General features: G+C 43.8%; 18 non-coding genes across 18 annotated transcripts; all 18 read right to left on the bottom strand.

Annotated features, from left to right (window-relative positions):
• Positions 1-2,625: 2,625 nt before the first annotated feature.
• TRNAV-UAC (transfer RNA valine (anticodon UAC)) lies at positions 2,626-2,698 on the bottom strand. The gene has a single exon. It is a non-coding gene; the product is annotated as a tRNA-Val (tRNA).
• A 609-nt stretch (positions 2,699-3,307) lies between these two features.
• TRNAV-UAC (transfer RNA valine (anticodon UAC)) lies at positions 3,308-3,380 on the bottom strand. The gene has a single exon. It is a non-coding gene; the product is annotated as a tRNA-Val (tRNA).
• A 1,838-nt stretch (positions 3,381-5,218) lies between these two features.
• On the bottom strand, positions 5,219-5,291 carry TRNAV-UAC (transfer RNA valine (anticodon UAC)). Its single transcript has one exon. It is a non-coding gene; the product is annotated as a tRNA-Val (tRNA).
• Positions 5,292-7,265: 1,974 nt separating this feature from the next.
• Positions 7,266-7,338, bottom strand: TRNAV-UAC (transfer RNA valine (anticodon UAC)). Its single transcript has one exon. It is a non-coding gene; the product is annotated as a tRNA-Val (tRNA).
• Positions 7,339-7,401: 63 nt separating this feature from the next.
• TRNAV-AAC (transfer RNA valine (anticodon AAC)) lies at positions 7,402-7,474 on the bottom strand. Its single transcript has one exon. It is a non-coding gene; the product is annotated as a tRNA-Val (tRNA).
• Positions 7,475-7,538: 64 nt separating this feature from the next.
• TRNAV-UAC (transfer RNA valine (anticodon UAC)) lies at positions 7,539-7,611 on the bottom strand. The gene has a single exon. It is a non-coding gene; the product is annotated as a tRNA-Val (tRNA).
• Positions 7,612-7,674: 63 nt separating this feature from the next.
• Positions 7,675-7,747, bottom strand: TRNAV-UAC (transfer RNA valine (anticodon UAC)). Its single transcript has one exon. It is a non-coding gene; the product is annotated as a tRNA-Val (tRNA).
• An 886-nt stretch (positions 7,748-8,633) lies between these two features.
• On the bottom strand, positions 8,634-8,706 carry TRNAV-UAC (transfer RNA valine (anticodon UAC)). The gene has a single exon. It is a non-coding gene; the product is annotated as a tRNA-Val (tRNA).
• A 63-nt stretch (positions 8,707-8,769) lies between these two features.
• Positions 8,770-8,842, bottom strand: TRNAV-AAC (transfer RNA valine (anticodon AAC)). Its single transcript has one exon. It is a non-coding gene; the product is annotated as a tRNA-Val (tRNA).
• A 64-nt stretch (positions 8,843-8,906) lies between these two features.
• TRNAV-UAC (transfer RNA valine (anticodon UAC)) lies at positions 8,907-8,979 on the bottom strand. Its single transcript has one exon. It is a non-coding gene; the product is annotated as a tRNA-Val (tRNA).
• Positions 8,980-9,042: 63 nt separating this feature from the next.
• On the bottom strand, positions 9,043-9,115 carry TRNAV-UAC (transfer RNA valine (anticodon UAC)). The gene has a single exon. It is a non-coding gene; the product is annotated as a tRNA-Val (tRNA).
• Positions 9,116-10,001: 886 nt separating this feature from the next.
• Positions 10,002-10,074, bottom strand: TRNAV-UAC (transfer RNA valine (anticodon UAC)). Its single transcript has one exon. It is a non-coding gene; the product is annotated as a tRNA-Val (tRNA).
• A 63-nt stretch (positions 10,075-10,137) lies between these two features.
• Positions 10,138-10,210, bottom strand: TRNAV-AAC (transfer RNA valine (anticodon AAC)). Its single transcript has one exon. It is a non-coding gene; the product is annotated as a tRNA-Val (tRNA).
• Positions 10,211-10,274: 64 nt separating this feature from the next.
• On the bottom strand, positions 10,275-10,347 carry TRNAV-UAC (transfer RNA valine (anticodon UAC)). Its single transcript has one exon. It is a non-coding gene; the product is annotated as a tRNA-Val (tRNA).
• Positions 10,348-10,410: 63 nt separating this feature from the next.
• Positions 10,411-10,483, bottom strand: TRNAV-UAC (transfer RNA valine (anticodon UAC)). Its single transcript has one exon. It is a non-coding gene; the product is annotated as a tRNA-Val (tRNA).
• A 1,295-nt stretch (positions 10,484-11,778) lies between these two features.
• Positions 11,779-11,851, bottom strand: TRNAV-UAC (transfer RNA valine (anticodon UAC)). The gene has a single exon. It is a non-coding gene; the product is annotated as a tRNA-Val (tRNA).
• A 472-nt stretch (positions 11,852-12,323) lies between these two features.
• Positions 12,324-12,396, bottom strand: TRNAI-UAU (transfer RNA isoleucine (anticodon UAU)). The gene has a single exon. It is a non-coding gene; the product is annotated as a tRNA-Ile (tRNA).
• Positions 12,397-12,595: 199 nt separating this feature from the next.
• TRNAV-UAC (transfer RNA valine (anticodon UAC)) lies at positions 12,596-12,668 on the bottom strand. The gene has a single exon. It is a non-coding gene; the product is annotated as a tRNA-Val (tRNA).
• Between the last annotated feature and the right edge of the window lie 1,593 nt (positions 12,669-14,261).

Genomic DNA, 14,261 nt, shown 5'->3' with positions numbered 1-14,261 from the left:
GCTTTTTTATGCCCAATCACGATGGACAAAATATGTGTCTACCAGGGCTCGAACCTGGGACCTTCCCCGTGTAAAGCGGACGTGATAACCACTACAACATAGATACGTAGTAATACTGAGCTTTCCAAGAGACCTAGCTTTTTTATGCCCAATCACGATGGACAAAATATGTATCTACCAGGGCTCGAACATGGGACCTTCCGCGTGTAAAGCGGACGTGATAACCACTACACCCTAGATACGTAGTAATACTGAGTTTTCCAAGAGACCTAGCTTTTTTATGCCCAATCACGATGGACAAAATATGTGTCTACCAGGGCTCGAACCTGGGACCTTCCCCGTGTAAAGCGGACGTGATAACCACTACAACATAGATACGTAGTAATACTGAGCTTTCCAAGAGACCTAGCTTTTTTATGCCCAATCACGATGGACAAAATATGTATCTACCAGGGCTCGAACATGGGACCTTCCGCGTGTAAAGCGGACGTGATAACCACTACACCCTAGATACGTAGTAATACTGAGTTTTCCAAGAGACCTAGCTTTTTTTATGTCCTATCACGATGGTCAAAATATGTATCTACCAGGGCTCGAACCTGGGACCTTCCGCGTGTAAAGCGGACGTGATAGCCACTACAACATAGATACGTAGTAATGCTGAAATTTTCAATAGACCTAGCTTTTTTATGCCCAATCACGATGGACAAAATATGTGTCTACCAGGGCTCGAACCTGGGACGTTCCCCGTGTAAAGCGGACGTGATAACCACTACACCATAGATACGTAGTAATACTGAGCTTTCCAAGAGACCTAGCTTTTTTATGCCCAATCACGATGGACAAAATATGTATCTATCAGGGCTCGAACATGGGACCTTCCGCCTGTAAAGCGGACGTGATAACCACTACACCCTAGATACGTAGTAATACTGAGTTTTCCAAGAGACCTAGCTTTTTTTATGTCCTATCACGATGGTCAAAATATGTATCTACCAGGACCCGAACCTGGGACCTTCCGCGAGTAAAGCGGACGTGATAACCACTACACCATAGATACGTCGTAATGCTGAGTTTTCCGAGAGACCTAGCTTTTTTATGCCCAATCACGATGGACAAAATATGTATCTATCAGGGCTCGAACATGGGACCTTCCGCCTGTAAAGCGGACCTGATAACCACTACACCCTAGATACGTAGTAATACTGAGTTTTCCAAGAGACCTAGCTTTTTTATGTCCTATCACGATGGTCAAAATATGTATCTACCAGGACCCGAACCTGGGACCTTCCGCGAGTAAAGCGGACGTGATAACCACTACACCATAGATACGTCGTAATGCTGAGTTTTCCGAGAGACCTAGCTTTTTTATGCCCAATCACGATGGACAAAATATGTATCTAACAGGGCTCGAACCTGGGACCTTGCACGTGTTAGGCGGACGTGATAACCGCTACACAATATATAAGTAGTAATACTGAGTTTTCCGAGAGATCTAGCTAATTTTTATGCCCAATCACGATGGTCAAAATATGTATCTAACAGGGCTCGAACCTGGGACCTTCCGCGTGTAAAGCGGACGTGATAACCACTACACCATAAATACGTAGTAATGCTGAGTTTTCCGAGAGATCTTGCTTTTTTAAGCCCAATCACGATGCACAAATATGTATCTAACAGGGCTCGAACCTGGGACCTTGCACGTGTTAGGCGGACGTGATAACCACTCCACCATATATAAGTAGTAATACTGAGTTTTCAGAGAGATCTAGCTAATTTTTATGCCCAATCACGATGGACAAAACATGGATCTACCAGGGCTCGAACATGGGACCTTCCGCGTGTAAAGCGGACGTGATAACCACTACAACATAGATACGTAGTAATGCTGAAATTTCCAATAGACCTAGCTTTTTTATGCCCAATCACGATGGACAAAATATGTGTCTACCAGGGCTCGAACCTGGGACCTTCCCCGTGTAAAGCAGACGTGATAACCACTACAACATAGATACGTAGTAATACTGAGCTTTCCAAGACACCTAGCTTTTTTATGCCCAATCACGATGGACAAAATATGTATCTACCAGGGCTCGAACATGGGACCTTCCGCGTGTAAAGCGGACGTGATAACCACTACACCCTAGATACGTAGTAATACTGAGTTTTCCAAGAGACCTAGCTTTTTTTATGTCCTATCACGATGGTCAAAATATGTATCTACCAGGGCTCGAACCTGGGACCTTCCGCGTGTAAAGCGGACGTGATAGCCACTACAACATAGATACGTAGTAATGCTGAAATTTCCAATAGACCTAGCTTTTTTATGCCCAATCACGATGGACAAAATATGTGTCTACCAGGGCTCGAACCTGGGACCTTCCGCGAGTAAAGCGGACGTGATAACCACTACACCATAGATACGTCGTAATGCTGAGTTTTCCAAGAGACCTAGCTTTTTTATGCCCAATCACGATGGACAAAATATGTATCTAACAGGGCTCGAACCTGGGACCTTGCACGTGTTAGGCGGACGTGATAACCGCTACACCATATATAAGTAGTAATACTGAGTTTTCCGAGAGATCTAGCTAATTTTTATGCCCAATCACGATGGTCAAAATATGTATCTACCAGGGCTTGAACCTGGGACCTACCGCGTGTAAAGCGGACGTGATAACCACTACACCATAGATACGTAGTAATACTGAGTTTTCCAAGAGACCTAGCTTTTTTATGTCCTATCACGATGGACAAATATGTATCTAACAGGGCTCGAACCTGGGACCTTGCACGTGTTAGGCGGACGTGATAACCACTCCACCATATATAAGTAGTAATACTGAGTTTTCAGAGAGATCTAGCTAATTTTTATGCCCAATCACGATGGACAAAACATGGATCTACCAGGGCTCGAACATGGGACCTACCGCGTGTAAAGCGGACGTGATAACCACTACACCATAGATACGTAGTAATACTGAGCTTTCCAAGAGACCTAGCTTTTTTATGCCCAATCACGATGGACAAAATATGTATCTATCAGGGCTCGAACATGGGACCTTCCGCCTGTAAAGCGGACGTGATAACCACTACACCCTAGATACGTAGTAATACTGAGTTTTCCAAGAGACCTAGCTTTTTTATGTCCTATCACGATGGACAAATATGTATCTAACAGGGCTCGAACCTGGGACCTTGCACGTGTTAGGCGGACGTGATAACCGCTACACCATATATAAGTAGTAATACTGAGTTTTCCGAGAGATCTAGCTAATTTTTATGCCCAATCACGATGGTCAAAATATGTATCTACCAGGGCTTGAACCTGGGACCTACCGCGTGTAAAGCGGACGTGATAACCACTACACCATAGATACGTAGTAATACTGAGCTTTCCAAGAGACCTAGCTTTTTTATGCCCAATCACGATGGACAAAATATGTATCTATCAGGGCTCGAACATGGGACCTTCCGCCTGTAAAGCGGACGTGATAACCACTACACCCTAGATACGTAGTAATACTGAGTTTTCCAAGAGACCTAGCTTTTTTTATGTCCTATCACGATGGTCAAAATATGAATCTACCAGGACCCAAACCTGGGACCTTCCGCGAGTAAAGCGGACGTGATAACCACTACACCATAGATACGTCGTAATGCTGAGTTTTCCGAGAGACCTAGCTTTTTTATGCCCAATCACGATGGACAAAATATGTATCTATCAGGGCTCGAACATGGGACCTTCCGCCTGTAAAGCGGACGTGATAACCACTACACCCTAGATACGTAGTAATACTGAGTTTTCCAAGAGACCTAGCTTTTTTATGTCCTATCACGATGGTCAAAATATGTATCTACCAGGACCCGAACCTGGGACCTTCCGCGAGTAAAGCGGACGTGATAACCACTACACCATAGATACGTCGTAATGCTGAGTTTTCCGAGAGACCTAGCTTTTTTATGCCCAATCACGATGGACAAAATATGTATCTAACAGGGCTCGAACCTGGGACCTTGCACGTGTTAGGCGGACGTGATAACCGCTACACAATATATAAGTAGTAATACTGAGTTTTCCGAGAGATCTAGCTAATTTTTATGCCCAATCACGATGGTCAAAATATGTATCTAACAGGGCTCGAACCTGGGACCTTCCGCGTGTAAAGCGGACGTGATAACCACTACACCATAAATACGTAGTAATGCTGAGTTTTCCGAGAGATCTTGCTTTTTTAAGCCCAATCACGATGCACAAATATGTATCTAACAGGGCTCGAACCTGGGACCTTGCACGTGTTAGGCGGACGTGATAACCACTCCACCATATATAAGTAGTAATACTGAGTTTTCAGAGAGATCTAGCTAATTTTTATGCCCAATCACGATGGACAAAACATGGATCTACCAGGGCTCGAACATGGGACCTTCCGCGTGTAAAGCGGACGTGATAACCACTACAACATAGATACGTAGTAATGCTGAAATTTCCAATTGACCTAGCTTTTTTATGCCCAATCACGATGGACAAAATATGTGTCTACCAGGGCTCGAACCTGGGACCTTCCCCGTGTAAAGCAGACGTGATAACCACTACAACATAGATACGTAGTAATACTGAGCTTTCCAAGACACCTAGCTTTTTTATGCCCAATCACGATGGACAAAATATGTATCTACCAGGGCTCGAACATGGGACCTTCCGCGTGTAAAGCGGACGTGATAACCACTACACCCTAGATACGTAGTAATACTGAGTTTTCCAAGAGACCTAGCTTTTTTTATGTCCTATCACGATGGTCAAAATATGTATCTACCAGGGCTCGAACCTGGGACCTTCCGCGTGTAAAGCGGACGTGATAGCCACTACAACATAGATACGTAGTAATGCTGAAATTTCCAATAGACCTAGCTTTTTTATGCCCAATCACGATGGACAAAATATGTGTCTACCAGGGCTCGAACCTGGGACCTTCCGCGAGTAAAGCGGACGTGATAACCACTACACCATAGATACGTCGTAATGCTGAGTTTTCCAAGAGACCTAGCTTTTTTATGCCCAATCACGATGGACAAAATATGTATCTAACAGGGCTCGAACCTGGGACCTTGCACGTGTTAGGCGGACGTGATAACCGCTACACCATATATAAGTAGTAATACTGAGTTTTCCGAGAGATCTAGCTAATTTTTATGCCCAATCACGATGGTCAAAATATGTATCTACCAGGGCTTGAACCTGGGACCTACCGCGTGTAAAGCGGACGTGATAACCACTACACCATAGATACGTAGTAATACTGAGTTTTCCAAGAGACCTAGCTTTTTTATGTCCTATCACGATGGACAAATATGTATCTAACAGGGCTCGAACCTGGGACCTTGCACGTGTTAGGCGGACGTGATAACCACTCCACCATATATAAGTAGTAATACTGAGTTTTCAGAGAGATCTAGCTAATTTTTATGCCCAATCACGATGGACAAAACATGGATCTACCAGGGCTCGAACATGGGACCTTCCGCGTGTAAAGCGGACGTGATAACCACTACACCCTAGATACGTAGTAATACTGAGTTTTCCAAGAGACCTAGCTTTTTTTATGTCCTATCACGATGGTCAAAATATGTATCTACCAGGACCCGAACCTGGGACCTTCCGCGAGTAAAGCGGACGTGATAACCACTACACCATAGATACGTCGTAATGCTGAGTTTTCCAAGAGACCTAGCTTTTTTATGCCCAATCACGATGGACAAAATATGTATCTAACAGGGCTCGAACCTGGGACCTTGCACGTGTTAGGCGGAGGTGATAACCGCTACACCATATATAAGTAGTAATACTGAGTTTTCCGAGAGATCTAGCTAATTTTTATGCCCAATCACGATGGTCAAAATATGTATCTAACAGGGCTCGAACCTGGGACCTTCCGCGTGTAAAGCGGACGTGATAACCACTACACCATAAATACGTAGTAATGCTGAGTTTTCCGAGAGATCTTGCTTTTTTAAGCCCAATCACGATGGACAAATATGTATCTAACAGGGCTCGAACCTGGGACCTTGCACGTGTTAGGCGGACGTGATAACCACTCCACCATATATAAGTAGTAATACTGAGTTTTCAGAGAGATCTAGCTAATTTTTATGCCCAATCACGATGGACAAAACATGGATCTACCAGGGCTCGAACATGGGACCTTCCGCGTGTAAAGCGGACGTGATAACCACTACAACATAGATACGTAGTAATGCTGAAATTTCCAATAGACCTAGCTTTTTTATGCCCAATCACGATGGACAAAATATGTGTCTACCAGGGCTCGAACCTGGGACCTTCCCCGTGTAAAGCGGACGTGATAACCACTACAACATAGATACGTAGTAATACTGAGCTTTCCAAGACACCTAGCTTTTTTATGCCCAATCACGATGGACAAAATATGTATCTACCAGGGCTCGAACATGGGACCTTCCGCGTGTAAAGCGGACGTGATAACCACTACACCCTAGATACGTAGTAATACTGAGTTTTCCAAGAGACCTAGCTTTTTTTATGTCCTATCACGATGGTCAAAATATGTATCTACCAGGGCTCGAACCTGGGACCTTCCGCGTGTAAAGCGGACGTGATAGCCACTACAACATAGATACGTAGTAATGCTGAAATTTCCAATAGACCTAGCTTTTTTATGCCCAATCACGATGGACAAAATATGTGTCTACCAGGGCTCGAACCTGGGACCTTCCCCGTGTAAAGCGGACGTGATAACCACTACACCATAGATACGTAGTAATACTGAGCTTTCCAAGAGACCTAGCTTTTTTATGCCCAATCACGATGGACAAAATATGTATCTATCAGGGTCGAACATGGGACCTTCCGCGTGTAAAGCGGACGTGATAACCACTACACCCTAGATACGTAGTAATACTGAGTTTTCCAAGAGACCTAGCTTTTTTATGTCCTATCACGATGGTCAAAATATGTATCTACCAGGACCCGAACCTGGGACCTTCCGCGAGTAAAGCGGACGTGATAACCACTACACCATAGATACGTCGTAATGCTGAGTTTTCCAAGAGACCTAGCTTTTTTATGCCCAATCACGATGGACAAAATATGTATCTAACAGGGCTCGAACCTGGGACCTTGCACGTGTTAGGCGGACGTGATAACCGCTACACCATATATAAGTAGTAATACTGAGTTTTCCGAGAGATCTAGCTAATTTTTATGCCCAATCACGATGGTCAAAATATGTATCTACCAGGGCTTGAACCTGGGACCTACCGCGTGTAAAGCGGACGTGATAACCACTACACCATAGATACGTAGTAATACTGAGTTTTCCAAGAGACCTAGCTTTTTTATGTCCTATCACGATGGTCAAAATATGCATCTACCAGGGCTCGAACCTGGGACCATCCGCGTGTTAGGCGGACGTGATAACCACTACACCACAGATACGTAGTAATACTGAGTTTTCCAAGAGACCTAGCTTTTTTTATGTCCTATCACGATGGTCAAAATATGTATCTACCAGGACCCGAACCTGGGACCTTCCGCGTGTAAAGCGGACGTGATAACCACTACACCATAGATACGTAATAATACTGAGTTTTCCAAGATAACTAGCTTTATTATGCCCAATTACGATGGACAAAGTATGTATCTACCAGGTCTCGAACCTGGGACCTTCCGCGTGTAAAGCGGACGTGATAACCACTACACCATAGATACGTCGTAATGCTGAGTTTTCCGAGAGATCTAGCTAATTTTTATGCCCAATCACGATGGTCAAAATATGTATCTAACAGGGCTCGAACCTGGGACCTTCCGCGTGTAAAGCGGACGTAATAACCACTACAACATAGATACGTAGTTGCGCTGAGTTTTCCAAGAGACCTAGCTTTTTTATGCCCAATCACGATGGACAAAATATGTATCTACCAGGGCTCGAACATGGGACCTTCCGCGTGTAAAGCGGACGTGATAACCACTACACCCTAGATACGTAGTAATACTGAGTTTTTCAAGAGACCTAGCTTTTTTATGCCCAATCACGATGGACAAAATATGTGTCTAGCAGGGCTCGAACCTGGGACCTTCCCCGTGTAAAGCGGACGTGATAACCACTACACCACAGACACGTAGCAATACTGAGTTTTCCAAGAGACCTAGCTTTTTTTATGTCCTATCACGATGGTCAAAATATGTATCTAACAGGGCTCGAACCTGGGACCTTGCACGTGTTAGGCGGACGTGATAACCGCTACACCATATATAAGTAGTAATACTGAGTTTTCCGAGAGATCTAGCTAATTTTTATGCCCAATCACGATGGTCAAAATATGTATCTACCTGGGCTCGAACCTGGGACCTTCCGCGTGTAAAGCGGACGTGATAGCCACTACAACATAGATACGTAGTAATGCTGAAATTTCCAATAGACCTAGCTTTTTTATGCCCAATCACGATGGACAAAATATGTGTCTACCAGGGCTCGAACCTGGGACCTTCCCCGTGTAAAGCGGACGTGATAACCACTACACCATAGATACGTAGTAATACTGAGTTTTCCGAGAGATCTAGCTAATTTTTATGCCCAATCACGATGGTCAAAATATGTATCTACCAGGGCTTGAACCTGGGACCTACCGCGTGTAAAGCGGACGTGATAACCACTACACCATAGATACGTAGTAATACTGAGTTTTCCAAGAGACCTAGCTTTTTTATGTCCTATCACGATGGTCAAAATATGCATCTACCAGGGCTCGAACCTGGGACCATCCGCGTGTTAGGCGGACGTGATAACCACTACACCACAGATACGTAGTAATACTGAGTTTTCCAAGAGACCTAGCTTTTTTTATGTCCTATCACGATGGTCAAAATATGTATCTACCAGGACCCGAACCTGGGACCTTCCGCGTGTAAAGCGGACGTGATAACCACTACACCATAGATACGTAATAATACTGAGTTTTCCAAGATAACTAGCTTTATTATGCCCAATTACGATGGACAAAGTATGTATCTACCAGGTCTCGAACCTGGGACCTTCCGCGTGTAAAGCGGACGTGATAACCACTACACCATAGATACGTCGTAATGCTGAGTTTTCCGAGAGATCTAGCTAATTTTTATGCCCAATCACGATGGTCAAAATATGTATCTAACAGGGCTCGAACCTGGGACCTTCCGCGTGTAAAGCGGACGTAATAACCACTACAACATAGATACGTAGTTGCGCTGAGTTTTCCAAGAGACCTAGCTTTTTTATGCCCAATCACGATGGACAAAATATGTATCTACCAGGGCTCGAACATGGGACCTTCCGCGTGTAAAGCGGACGTGATAACCACTACACCCTAGATACGTAGTAATACTGAGTTTTTCAAGAGACCTAGCTTTTTTATGCCCAATCACGATGGACAAAATATGTGTCTAGCAGGGCTCGAACCTGGGACCTTCCCCGTGTAAAGCGGACGTGATAACCACTACACCACAGACACGTAGCAATACTGAGTTTTCCAAGAGACCTAGCTTTTTTTATGTCCTATCACGATGGTCAAAATATGTATCTAACAGGGCTCGAACCTGGGACCTTGCACGTGTTAGGCGGACGTGATAACCGCTACACCATATATAAGTAGTAATACTGAGTTTTCCGAGAGATCTAGCTAATTTTTATGCCCAATCACGATGGTCAAAATATGTATCTACCTGGGCTCGAACCTGGGACCTTCCGCGTGTAAAGCGGACGTGATAGCCACTACAACATAGATACGTAGTAATGCTGAAATTTCCAATAGACCTAGCTTTTTTATGCCCAATCACGATGGACAAAATATGTGTCTACCAGGGCTCGAACCTGGGACCTTCCCCGTGTAAAGCGGACGTGATAACCACTACACCATAGATACGTAGTAATACTGAGTTTTCCGAGAGATCTAGCTAATTTTTATGCCCAATCACGATGGTCAAAATATGTATCTACCAGGGCTTGAACCTGGGACCTACCGCGTGTAAAGCGGACGTGATAACCACTACACCATAGATACGTAGTAATACTGAGTTTTCCAAGAGACCTAGCTTTTTTATGTCCTATCACGATGGTCAAAATATGCATCTACCAGGGCTCGAACCTGGGACCATCCGCGTGTTAGGCGGACGTGATAACCACTACACCACAGATACGTAGTAATACTGAGTTTTCCAAGAGACCTAGCTTTTTTTATGTCCTATCACGATGGTCAAAATATGTATCTACCAGGACCCGAACCTGGGACCTTCCGCGTGTAAAGCGGACGTGATAACCACTACACCATAGATACGTAATAATACTGAGTTTTCCAAGATAACTAGCTTTATTATGCCCAATTACGATGGACAAAGTATGTATCTACCAGGTCTCGAACCTGGGACCTTCCGCGTGTAAAGCGGACGTGATAACCACTACACCATAGATACGTCGTAATGCTGAGTTTTCCGAGAGATCTAGCTAATTTTTATGCCCAATCACGATGGTCAAAATATGTATCTAACAGGGCTCGAACCTGGGACCTTCCGCGTGTAAAGCGGACGTAATAACCACTACAACATAGATACGTAGTTGCGCTGAGTTTTCCAAGAGACCTAGCTTTTTTATGCCCAATCACGATGGACAAAATATGTATCTACCAGGGCTCGAACATGGGACCTTCCGCGTGTAAAGCGGACGTGATAACCACTACACCCTAGATACGTAGTAATACTGAGTTTTTCAAGAGACCTAGCTTTTTTATGCCCAATCACGATGGACAAAATATGTGTCTAGCAGGGCTCGAACCTGGGACCTTCCCCGTGTAAAGCGGACGTGATAACCACTACACCACAGATACGTAGCAATACTGAGTTTTCCAAGAGACCTAGCTTTTTTTATGTCCTATCACGATGGTCAAAATATGTATCTAACAGGGCTCGAACCTGGGACCTTGCACGTGTTAGGCGGACGTGATAACCGCTACACCATATATAAGTAGTAATACTGAGTTTTCCGAGAGATCTAGCTAATTTTTATGCCCAATCACGATGGTCAAAATATGTATCTACCTGGGCTCGAACCTGGGACCTTCCGCGTTTAAAGCGGACGTGATAGCCACTACAACATAGATACGTAGTAATGCTGAAATTTCCAATAGACCTAGCTTTTTTATGCCCAATCACGATGGACAAAATATGTGTCTACCAGGGCTCGAACCTGGGACCTTCCCCGTGTAAAGCGGACGTGATAACCACTACACCATAGATACGTAGTAATACTGAGCTTTCCAAGAGACCTAGCTTTTTTATGCCCAATCACGATGGACAAAATATGTATCTATCAGGGCTCGAACATGGGACCTTCCGCGTGTAAAGCGGACGTGATAACCACTACACCCTAGATACGTAGTAATACTGAGTTTTCCAAGAGACCTAGCTTTTTTTATGTCCTATCACGATGGTCAAAATATGTATCTACCAGGACCCGAACCTGGGACCTTCCGCGAGTAAAGCGGACGTGATAACCACTACACCATAGATACGTCGTAATGCTGAGTTTTCCAAGAGACCTAGCTTTTTTATGCCCAATCACGATGGACAAAATATGTATCTAACAGGGCTCGAACCTGGGACCTTGCACGTGTTAGGCGGACGTGATAACCGCTACACCATATATAAGTAGTAATACTGAGTTTTCCGAGAGATCTAGCTAATTTTTATGCCCAATCACGATGGTCAAAATATGTATCTACCAGGGCTCGAACCTGGGACCTTCCGCGTGTAAAGCGGACGTGATAACCACTACAACATAGATACGTAGTAATGCTGAAATTTCCAAGAGACCTAGCTTTTTTATGCCCAATCACGATGGACAAAATATGTGTCTACCAGGCCTCGAACCTGGGACCTTCCCCGTGTAAATCGGACGTGATAACCACTACACCATAGATACGTAGTAATACTGAGTTTTCCAAGAGACCTAGCTTTTTTATGTCCTATCACGATGGTCAAAATATGTATCTACCAGGGCTCGAACCTGGGACCTTCCGCGTGTAAAGCGGACGTAATAACCACTACAACATAGATACGTAGTAGCGCTGAGTTTTCCAAGAGACCTAGCTTTTTTATGCCCAATCACGATGGACAAAATATGTATCTACCAGGGCTCGAACATGGGATCTTCCGCGTGTAAAGCGGACGTGATAACCACTACACCCTAGATACGTAGTAATACTGAGTTTTCCAAGAGACCTAGCTTTTTTTGTGTCCTATCACGATGGTCAAAATATGTATCTACCAGGACCCGAACCTTGGACCTTCCGCGTATAAAGCGGACGTGATAACCACTACACCATAGATACGTAGTAATACTGAGTTTTCCAAGAGACCTAGCTTTTTTATGTCCTATCACGATGGTCAAAATATGTATCTACCAGGACCCGAACCCGGGACATTCCGCGTGTAAAGCGGACGTGATAACCACTACACCATAGATACGTAGTAATACTGAGTTTTCCAAGAGAACTAGCTTTTTTATGTCCTATCACGATGGTCAAAATATGTATCTACCAGGGCTCGAACCTGGGACCTTCCGCGTGTAAAGCGGGCGTGATAACCACTACACCATAAATACGTAGTAATGCTGAGTTTTCCGAGAGATCTTGCTTTTTATGCCCAATCACGATGGACAAATATGTATCTAACAGGGCTCGAACCTGGGACCTTGCACGTGTTAGGCGGACGTGAGTAGTATAGAGCCGCACTTCCTACCTCCGTAGGTGTAGAATGTAGGTGTAGAGTGTAGGTGTAGAATTTCAAGGTCACCCTCTCGCCACGCCCACCTGGGAAACTCGCGCGCGCCCCCTGGAAAACTCCGCCCCCTCGCGGGAAAACTCGCGCGCGCCCCCTGGAAAACTCCGCCCCCTGGCGCGCCCCCTCGCGGGAAAACTCGCGCGCGCCCCCTGGCGGCTGCGCCCCCTCGCGGGAAAACTCGCGCGCCCCCTCGCGGGAAAACATTGCGCGGGAATCTGGCAGTCCTGTCTACAACTGTCTCTGTGACGTCATTGGCGGGAAAATCTACAACTGTATTTGTGACGTCATTGATAAGAGACGAGAATGGATAGCTTTAATACATTGCCAAGGGTTAATGATAGGCTGAAAGTTGCGCAATCCATTGTAATATTTAGTTTGACTCAAAATTTTAACCTTTTTTCAAGGAGTTTATTTTGATTATGGTATTGTTTTAATGGTAATTAAAAGGTCCACGTAAAAGCGTAATTAATATATAAGAAATTCATCTTAGACGTAATAGTAGAAAGCAACTGTATCTGTAACGTCATTGGCGGGAAAATCTACAACTGTATTTGTGACGTCATTGATAAGAGACGAGAATGGATAGCTTTAATACATTGCCAAGGGTTAATGATAGGCTGAAAGTTGCGCAATCCATTGTAATATTTAGTTTGACTCAAAATTTTAACCTTTTTTCAAGGAGTTTATTTTGATTATGGTATTGTTTTAATGGTAATTAAAAGGTCCACGTAAAAGCGTAATTAATATATAAGAAATTCATCTTAGACGTAATAGTAGAAAGCAACTGTATCTGTAACGTCATTGGCGGGAAAATCTACAACTGTATCTGTGACGTCATTGATATAAGAGATGAGGATGAATGGATAAAGGTTGAACTTATAGCTTTAAGCGTACATTGACAAGGGTTAAATAGAAAATCTTTCATTGAGAAAGTGTAATTATGGAAAATAAGTTAAGCCGAGTGTATTATAACAGTGAAAGTCCTCTCAGTTACGGTAGCGTAAAGAAATTGAAACAAGGAGTGAAAAATGTTTCGAAGAAAAAAATTAAGACATGGCTTCAGTCTCAACCAACATATACCATTCACAAAGCAAGGAGGATATACTTTCCAAGAAATCGTACTTACGTTACAACAGCCAATGAAGTATTTCAGTGCGACTTGATCGATCTACGAAATCTTAAGAAATATAATAAAGGGTTTCAATATATTCTAACTATTATTGATATCCTCTCAAAATATGCTTGGAGTCTTCCTTTGAAAAATAAAACTAGTAAAGAGGTTTTGAAAGCTATGCGGAGAGTTATTAAAGAAAGAAAGCCGTTACGAATTAATGTTGATCAAGGTAGCGAATTTTTATCAAAATTGTTTAAAGATTATTTAAGAAAAGAGGGGATAAGTCTTTATACTAGTGTA

Source organism: Phalangium opilio, unplaced genomic scaffold (assembly GCF_054372755.1).
Source record: "Phalangium opilio isolate 3A_F unplaced genomic scaffold, DU_Popi_V2 ptg000013l_1, whole genome shotgun sequence".
Classification (NCBI taxonomy): Eukaryota; Metazoa; Arthropoda; class Arachnida; order Opiliones; family Phalangiidae; genus Phalangium; species Phalangium opilio.
This window is presented reverse-complemented; position numbering and strand designations above follow the sequence as displayed.